At 47.4% G+C, this 9582-nt stretch overlaps 1 long non-coding RNA gene across 2 annotated transcripts; it reads right to left on the reverse strand.

The window, feature by feature from the left end:
• Window positions 1-3604, reverse strand: LOC144611593 (uncharacterized). Of its 2 annotated transcripts, none has more exons than XR_013549544.1 (3): window positions 3483-3604; window positions 2459-2559; window positions 1-230 (listed from the first exon to the last, which is right to left on the reverse strand). It is a non-coding gene; the product is annotated as an uncharacterized LOC144611593 (long non-coding RNA). The 2 variants fall into 2 exon arrangements; XR_013549545.1 differs by lacking the exon at window positions 3483-3604 and adding an exon at window positions 3168-3223.
• Window positions 3605-9582: the final 5978 nt, after the last annotated feature.

Genomic DNA, 9582 nt, shown 5'->3' on the forward strand with positions numbered 1-9582 from the left:
TTATAACTATAACGGTTCATTAACATTGATGATTAAGGGTTTAAATAAATAACATCCGAGGCTGTTGCCCCCATTTATCGCTGAACTCCTGATGTGTAAGCGACTCAACATTCGATCATTCCCAGTGGATCTGCTCGATCGGGATTGATTTGTCCCGACTGTGGACAGGCGGATTCCAACTCTGTGTCGGCGCCTCCCTCCTTAAATTTGCAGTTCTCCATCAGCTGAAACTGAAACAAACAAACATTTCAAAAGAGCCGTGACTACTGTGGAGTGAAGCTGAAATAAATGCTCCAGGTTCGCAGGTCTAATTACAAGTTCTTCTGATAACCAAACCAATCTTTTGGTCACACCACCACTTCCACTTTCAGTGCCTGGAGTAAGGGGTTAAGAATAAGGGGTAGGGCCATTTAGAACTGAGATGAGGAAAAACTTTTTCAGTCGGAGAGTTGTGAATCTGTGGAATTCTCTGCCTCAGAAGGCAGTGGGGGCCAATTCTCTGAATGCATTCAAGAGAGAGCTGGATAGAGCTCTTAAGGATAGCGGAGTCAGGGGGTTTGGGGAGAAGGCAGGAACGGGGTACTGATTGGGAATGATCAGCCATGATCACACTGAATGGCGGTGCTGGCTCGAAGGGCCGAATGGCCTCCTCCTGCACCTATTGTCTATTGTAACTGCTGATGGCGCAGCGGTCGAGTTGCTGCCTTGCAGCGCCAGAGACTCGGGTTCGATCCTGATCTCCTCCTCTCTTCGACGAGAGTTTTAGCAACATGCTCTCCCTGCTCCCCCTCTGTGATTTCTCCTGCTCTATCTCTACCTATATCCTTCCTTTGTCCCGCCCCCTGACATCAGTCTGAAGAAGGGTCTCGACCCGAAACGTCACCCATTCCTTCTCTCCTGAGATGCTGCCTGACCTGCTGAGTTACTCCAGCATTTTGTGAATAAGTATCTTCGATTTGTACCAGCATCTGGTTATTTTCTCACTGACTACGAGTGCTGTCTGTACGGAATTTGTACGTTCTCCGTGACTTCCCACACTCCAAAGACTCCAACAAGGTTTGTCGGTTAATTGGCTTGGACAATTATAAGTGTAAATTGTCCCTCGTGCAGGATAGTGTTAATGTGCAGTGATCGCAGGCCAAAGGGCCTGTTTGTTTCTGCGCTGTATCTCTGAACGAAAAACGGTGCGTTATTTATCACAGCTGCTCAATGCAATTCTTCTTGCGTATTTACACATGCGGGCAGTGGCAATTTTGCTGCCTTTTCCAAATCTCAGCGAGTCAGGCAGCATCTCTGGAGGACATGGATAGGTGACGTTACAGGTGGAGTCTGTACAGGGTCCCAAACTGAAATATCACTCATGTTCTCCAGAGATGCTGTCTGAAACGGCGAGTTACTCCAGCAATTAGTGTTTTTGTTTTTAAACCAGCACCCTTGTCAAGTCAAGTCAAGTCAATTTTATTTGTATAGCACATTTAAAAACAACCCACGTTGACCAAAGTGCTGTACATTTGATTAGGTACTAAGGGAAAAAATGAAACATACAGAGTAGCACGCAAACAGTTCACAGCGCCTCCTCAATGAGCCTCAAACGCTAGGGAGTAGAAATAGGTTTTGAGCCTGAACTTAAAGGAGTCGATGGAGGGGACAGTTCTGATGGGGAGAGGGATGCTGTTCCACAGTCTAGGAGCTGCAACCGCAAAAGCGCGGTCACCCCTGAGCTTAAGCCTAGACCGCGGGATAGTGAGTAGCCCCAAGTCGGCCGACCTGAGGGACCTGGACTTAGAGAGGGGGGTTAGAAGATTTTTGATGTAGGGGGGGGGGGGATGTCCATTTAGGGCTTTATACGTGAATAGGAGGAGCTTGAAGTTGATTCTGTACCGTACAGGGAGCCAGTGGAGAGGCCAGAATCGGGGTGATGTGGTCCCTTTTACGGGCACCCGTCAGGAGTCTCGCTGCGGCGTTTTGGACCAGTTGCAGGCGGGACCGGGAAGATTGGCTGATCCCAGTGTATAGGGAGTTGCAGTAGTCTAGGCGGGAGGAAATGAAAGCGTGAATGATTTTTTCTGTGTCGTCGAATTGGAGGAAAGGTTTGATTTTAGCTGTGGTCTCCATACTCTTACCCATCCCCCTCACATTTCTCCCTATGGATAAGATCCCCTCTCATCCTTCTAAATTCCAGTGTATACAAACCTAGTCGCTCCAGTCTTTCAACATATGACAGTCCCGCCATTCCGGGAATTAACCTAGTAAACCTACGCTGCACGCCCTCAATAGCAAGAATATCCTTCCTCAAATTTGGAGACCAAAACTGCACACAGTACTCCAGGTACGGTCTCAGACCCGCTGAGTTACTCCAGCATTTTGTGCCTACCAGGCATAATGTAACGATCAAACAGGTGACCATGGGATTCTCTGCTTCCTAACAGGAGGGTGGTTTTCATGTCTTTCTACTCACCGTGCTGTAGAGAGTGTTGTTGGTGTGGGAACATAAATAACGAGCACTCTTTCGCCCTTTAATCAAGATACCAGTGTTGGTGAACTCAATGTCCATCAGAGCTGAAAAACAACAGGGAATGTCAGTACATTTACTCACTTCACAATCTACGACAAAGTGCATAAAGCTTAGTTTAATTTACTTTAGAGACACAGCGTGGAAACAGCGCCCTTCGGCCCACCGTGTCCACACCGACCAGTATACTAGCACTATCCTACCCACGAATGACAATTTACAATTTACCGGAGCCAATTAACCTACAAACCTGCACGTCTTTGTAATGTTGGAGGAAAACCGGATCACCCGGAGAAAACCCACATGGTCACATAGAAACACAGAAACATAGAAAAAGGTGCAGGAGTAGGCCATTCGGCCCTTCGAGCCTGCACCGCCATTCAATATGATCATGGCTGATCATCCAGCTCAGTAACCTGTACCTGCCTTCTCTCCATACCCCCTGATCCCTTTAGCCACAAGGGCCACATCTAACTCCCTCTTAAATATAGCCAATGAACTGGCCTCAACTACCTTCTGTGGCAGAGAATTCCACAGATTCACCACTCTCTGTGTGAAAAAAAACGTTCTCATCTCGGTCCTAAAAGACTTCCCCCTTATCCTTAAACTGTGACCCCCCTTGTTCTGGAACAGGGAGAACGTGCAAACTCCTTACAGGCAGCTCCCGTTGTCAGGATTGAACCCGTGCCTCTGGTGCTGTAAGGCAGCAGCTCAACCACTGCGCCATCCTGCCGCCCTAAAGTATGGTGATCACCAAGGAGGGGTATGGATCAAAGTGTAGGCGGAGATTAGTTTATCTTACCACCACGATTGGAACAAGCATTGTGGACCAAAGAACCTATCCCTGTGCTGTATTACATTGTCTGGGGCTGTATTCTAATCCTGGTTTTCAAACGCTCTAAATCAGGCAATTCATCAACAAACAAGCAAAACTTCATTAGGGGAATAGTTGAAGTGGTTGTTTCCTTACTGTGGTCGCTCTGATGCCTTGTCTTGCTGACTTGCCCCTCGTTATTGATCTGGACGTAGAGGGTGACATGCCGGTGGGTGGCTTGGCCGGGTTTGGCGTTGTGTCCTCTGCTGTGGACCAGCTCCACCGGTCTTCCCTCGATCGAGCTCGTCGCAGACAATGACAGAATTAGCAGAAGGGCCAGTGCGAATGCAATGTGGGACATGGCAGCAATTCACACTGATCTATCTGTTCAACACATTAAAAGTTGGGAGTTAAATGTCGTTCGGAAAGAGGACATTTGGGCCAAATTCACGGCAGTCCTCCTGCCCTAGAAAGTATCCTGACTGATCATTCCAATGTACAAGAAAATAACTGCAGATGGCTGATACAATGTGCAGATGCTCCCCGCCTTACGATGCTTCGACTTACGATATTTCGACTTTGCGATGGTGCGAACGGCAGCGACCCGCCGCTCGCTTCCGGACACGTGATCACGTGTATTCAATGCATTTCGACTTACGATATTTTGGGTTTGCGACAACCCCATCGTAAGTCGAGGAGCACCTGTACAGGGAACAGAGAGTGGTTGACCCAGCCCAGTCCATTACACGCACGCCACTCCCTACCATCAAAAGCATCTGCGTGAGGCACTGCCTTTAGAAGGTGGCATTTATCATCGAGAATCCCCAACATCGGACTGGAGCGACTCGGCTTGTATACACTGGAATTTAGAAGGATGAGAGGAGATCTTATCGAAACGTATAAGATTATTAAGGGGTTGGACACGTTAGAGGCAGGAAACATGTTCCCAATGTTGGGGGAGTCCAGAACAAGGGGCCACAGTTTAAGAATAAGGGGTAGGCCATTTAGAACTGAGACGAGGAAAAACTTTTTCAGTCCGAGAGTTGTGAATCTGTGGAATTCTCTGCCTCAGAAGGCAGTGGAGGCCAATTCTCTGAATGCATTCAAGAGAGAGCTAGATAGAGCTCTTAAGGATAGCGGAGTCAGGGGGTATGGGGAGAAGGCAGGAACGGGGTAATGATTGAGAATGATCAGCCGTGATCACATTGAATGGTGGTGCTGGCTCGAAGGGCCGAATGGCCTCCTCCTGCACCCATTGTCTGTTGTCTTTCGGGGCCGTGCATTTCCCCTTCGGGCAGGTGGCACGGAAACCTAAAGTCCAACACCACCAGGTTTAAGAGCAGTTACTTTTCTACAGCCATCAGATTCAAATAGATTTCAAATTTCCAACAACTATGTGTGGGAAAGAACTGCAGGCGCTGGTTTAAACCGTAGATGGACACAAAATGCTGGTGTAACTCAGCGGGCCAGGCAGCATCTCTGGAGAGAAGGAATGGGTGACGTTTCAGGTCGAGACTGATGCCAGCGGAGTGGGCGGTACATAGAGAAGGTACCGCCAACTCTATGTATCACCCGCTCCCCTGACATCAGTCTGAAGAAGGGTCTCGACACGAAGCGTCACCCATTCCTTCTCTCCTGAGATGTTGCCTGACCTGCTGAGTTACACCAGCCTTTTGTGAATAAATACCTTCGATTTGTACCAGCATCTGCAGTAATTTTCCTACACCCACTCCCCTGACATCAGTCTGAAGAAGGGTCTCGACACGAAACGTCACCCATTCCTTCTCTCCAGAGATGCTGCCTGTCCCGCTGAGTTACTCCAGCATTTTGTGTCTATCTTCTGATTCTCAGTCCCATTGTTGTTTTAAATCTCGAACTTCCCTCATTAACCAGAAGCTACGAAGAGCATTGCGTCACCAGAGCAACTTTCATCTCCACCCTCGTCACAGACAGTCCCATGTTCTCTCCGCCATCTCCTCCTCTCTCTGCAATTTAAAACACATTTCTCACCTTTCCAAGCCTGACAAAGGGGACCTGGAGACATTCTGCAGGTGCTGGAATCACCAGAGGAACAGATCGGGTAAATGCACAGTCTTTTGCCCAGAGTAGTAGGGAGATCAAGAACCAGAGGAAATAGGTTTTAAGGTGAGGGGGGGGGGGGGGGGGGGGGAGATTTAGTTTGGAGATACAGCACGGAAACAGCATCTCTGGAGAGAAGGTACCTCTGGAGTGGTCCTTCGGCCCACCAAGTCCGCACCGACCAGCGATCCCCGCACACCAACACTATACACACCAGGGACAATGTACACTTATACCAGGCCAATCGACCTACAAACCTGTACGTCTTTGGAGTGTGGGAGGGGATACCGAAGATCTCGGAGAAAATCCACGCAGGTCACGGGGTGAACGTACAAACTCCGTACAGACATCACCCGTAGTCAGGATCGAACCCGGGTCTCTGACGCTGTAAGCGCTGTAAGGCAGCAACTCTACCGCTGTGCCATAGAAACATAGAAACATAGAAAATAGGTGCAGGAGTAGGCCATTCGGCCCTTCGAGCCTGTACGCACCGCCATTCAATATGATCATGGCTGATCATCCAGCTCAGTATCCCGTACCTGCCTTCTCTCCATACCCCCTGATCCCTTTAGCCACAAGGGCCACATCTAACTCCCTCTTAAATATAGACAATGAACTGGCCTCAACTACCTTCTGTGGCAGAGAATTCCACAGACTCACAGGTGCCACCTGGACCAGTCTGTTGCCGGGCCTGCTGCATATTCCTAATGCTTTCCTTTCTTTGAAAACCCATCACCACGCTTCGGAAAGTGCAGGAAACATTGCAGTTTAAAGGTGTAACTCGCTTGACTTGACCGCTAGTTGAGTAACATCAAACAATCCCACTATTTCAATGTTAAAGTGTACCTCTAATAACGTAGTGATTTTCTCCAGATGCATCACAGCGTGGCTTGGGAACAGTTCCATCACTCAATCCAACCTCCCTTCCATTGACTCCATGTGCACCTCACGCTGCCTCGGCAAGGCCACCAGCATCATCAAGGACCAGTCTCACCCCGGCCACTCCCTCTTCTCCTCTCTCCCATCAAGCAGCAGTGTGAAAACGCGCACAACATAGAAACATAGAAAATAGGTGCAGGAGGAGGAGACTGTGATCATGGCTGATCATCCACAATCAGTAACCCGTGCCTGCCTTCTCCCCATACCCCTTGATTCCGCTAGCTCTATCTCACTCTCTGCAGATTCAGGGACAGTTAATTCCTAGCTGTTCTCAGGCAACTGAACCGTTCTCTCACCAACTAGAGAGTGATCCTGACCTCCCATCTACCTCATTGGGGACTTTTGGACTATCTTTCATCGGACTTTATCCTGTACTTAACCTAATACTCTGCCCTGCATCAGTACACTGTGATTGCTGGCTAGCACGCAACAAAAAAGCTTTTCACTGTACCTCGGTACACGTGACAATAATAAACTAAGCTAAACCAAACTAATCATTGACCCACAAAATACATAGAAATATAGGGACTAAAGAGAGACACGTAAAGCTGGAGTAACTCAGCGGGACAGGCAGCATCTCTGGAGAGAAGGAATGGGTGACGTTTTTGGGTCGAGACCCTTCTTCAGACTGGTCAGGGGAAAGGGAAACGAGAGAGATGGAGACGATGATGTGGAGAGATAACGAACAAGGAATGAAAGATATGCTAAAAGAGTAACGATGGTAAAGGAAATAGGTGTTTGTAGAAATCTCTGGAGGCTGCTGCAACCAAAGAAAAGAACAGTATGGAAATTAAAACAGGTACAGACTGACCAGAGCGTTTCTCAGGATGTTCCTCTCGGTCAAACCTTCAGTCCTTCCAAAGCTGTGCTGCTCTCTGATAGTGGTCTGCTTTATATTGCTCTCTGACTGCCAACCGCCCCACCAATAACAATTGAAATGTGATCTTATCTACACCTTCTACTAATATAAAACAATTCGTTTTATAAGTGTGAACAGAAACACGCATTGCAAAGATAAACTAATAAATTATAACAAATCAAGCGATAACATTAAAGTAGAATTAAGTGGAAACAATGACAGGAAATTATGAAGTGTAATAGTTCTGGAGAATATCCTACAATGTAAACCAGACGAAAAGATGAATTAGTTAACCGCAATTAGAATGACTACATTGTTATATCAACTGGAGACAGTCATAAAGGTATGGAATAAATACAGTCAGATTACAGATGCCGTTTATGGATTCGAAGGAAGCAATCACAATTAAGACGTGACGTTTTCCTTCAAATACTTCAGATCATTTCATATTAATTTTATTGTTCAAGGGCTGCCATCTTTGAAACATTGTGATAAGCCAGTTTTCAGATACCAACGTATGCAAAGAGTAGGAATAAACGGGTCCTTTTCAGAATGGCAGGCAGTGACTAGTGGGGTACCGCAAGGCTCGGTGCTGGGACCCCAACTATTTACAATATATATTAATGATTTGGACGAGGGAATTGAATGCAACTTCTCCAAGTTTGCGGATGACACGAGGCTGGGGGGCAGTGTTAGCTGTGAGGAGGATGCTAGGAGGCTGCAACGTGACTTGGATAGGTTAGGCGAGTGGGCAAAGGCATGGCAGATGCAGTATAATGTGGATAAATGTGAGGTTATCCACTTTGGTGGCAAGAACAGGAAAGCAGACTATTACCTGAATGGTGGCCGATTAGGAGAAGGGGAGATGAAACGAGACCTGGGTGTCGTGGTACACCAGTCATTGAAAGTAGGCATGCAGGTGCAGCAGGCAGCGAAGAAAGCGAATGGTATGTTGGCATTCATAGCGAGGGGATTTGAGTATAGGAGCAGGGAGGTTCAGCTGCAGTTGTACAGACCACACCTGGAGTATTGCGTACAGTTTTGGTCTCCTAATCTGAGAAAAGACATTCTTGCCATAGAGGGAGTACAGAGAAGGTTCACCAGATTGATTCCTGGGATGGCAGGACTTTCATATGAAGAAAGTCTGGATAGACTCGGCCTGTACTCGCTGGAATTTAGAAGATTGAGGGGGGATCTTATAGAAACGTACAAAATTCTTAAGGGGTTGGACAGGCTAGATGCAGGAAGATTGTTCCCGATGTTGGGGAAGTCCAGAACAAGGGGTCACAGTTTAAGGATAAGGGGGAAGTCTTTTAGGACCGAGATGGGAAAGTTTTTTTTCACACAGAGAGTGGTGAATCTGTGGAATTCTCTGCCACAGAAGGCAGTTGAGGCCAGTTCATTGGCTATATTTAAGAGGGAGTTAGATGTGGCCCTTGTGGCTAAAGGGATCAGGGGGTATGGAGAGAAGGCAGGTACGGGATACTGAGTGGGATGATCAGCCATGATCATATTGAATGGCGGTGCAGGCTCGAAGGGCCGAATGGCCTACTCCTGCACCTATTTTCTATGTTTCTATGTTTCTAAATGGTGGCATTTTGACAGAGAAACTGGAATGTTTCTATCTACAGTATCTTGCACTAAACGTTAACCCATTTACCCTGCAACCCCAGGATGGAGATATCACATCTTAGGGACGTGGATGGACATAGCCCAGACCATCACGCAAACCAACCTCCCTTCCATTGACTCCATCTAAACCTCACGCTGCCTCATCAGGAACCGGTCTCATCCGTGTCACACCCTCTTCTTGGTACATTTATTTATACCAAGCCAATTAACCTACAAACCCGTCCGTCTTTGTGGGAGTGTGGGAGGAAACCGAAGATCTCGGAGAAAACCCACGTGGTCACAGGGAGAACGTACAAACTCCGTACAGACAGCACCCGTAGTCAGGATTGAACCCGGGTCTCTGGCGCTGTGAGGCAGCAACTCTACCGCTGCGCCACAATTTATTAAAGTATTCAGTGACCCGAAACGTCACCTATCCATGTTCTCCAGAGATGCTGCCTGCCTGACCTGCTGAGTTTCTCTAGCACTTTGTGTCTTTTTAAAAAAATAAACCAGCATCTGCAGTTCCTTGCGTCCACCAAAAAGGGATCTAATGGTTTAATGATAGTGGATTCTCCCTGCTGGCAATGTCCACGTGTGTGTTTCCCAGCATCGAGATAGCGTTTCAAATACAGTTCAACGTGAACCATTCTGGAATACTCTGAAATTGTAAATTTCCTTTCCTTATCCTGTTGTATACATCGGTCTTATCACTTCAGAGAGCAAACTGCTCAACCAGCCTGGTATTAGCTTTAAAAATGTGTCATT

Source organism: Rhinoraja longicauda, chromosome 40 (assembly GCF_053455715.1).
Source record: "Rhinoraja longicauda isolate Sanriku21f chromosome 40, sRhiLon1.1, whole genome shotgun sequence".
Classification (NCBI taxonomy): domain Eukaryota; kingdom Metazoa; phylum Chordata; class Chondrichthyes; order Rajiformes; family Arhynchobatidae; genus Rhinoraja; species Rhinoraja longicauda.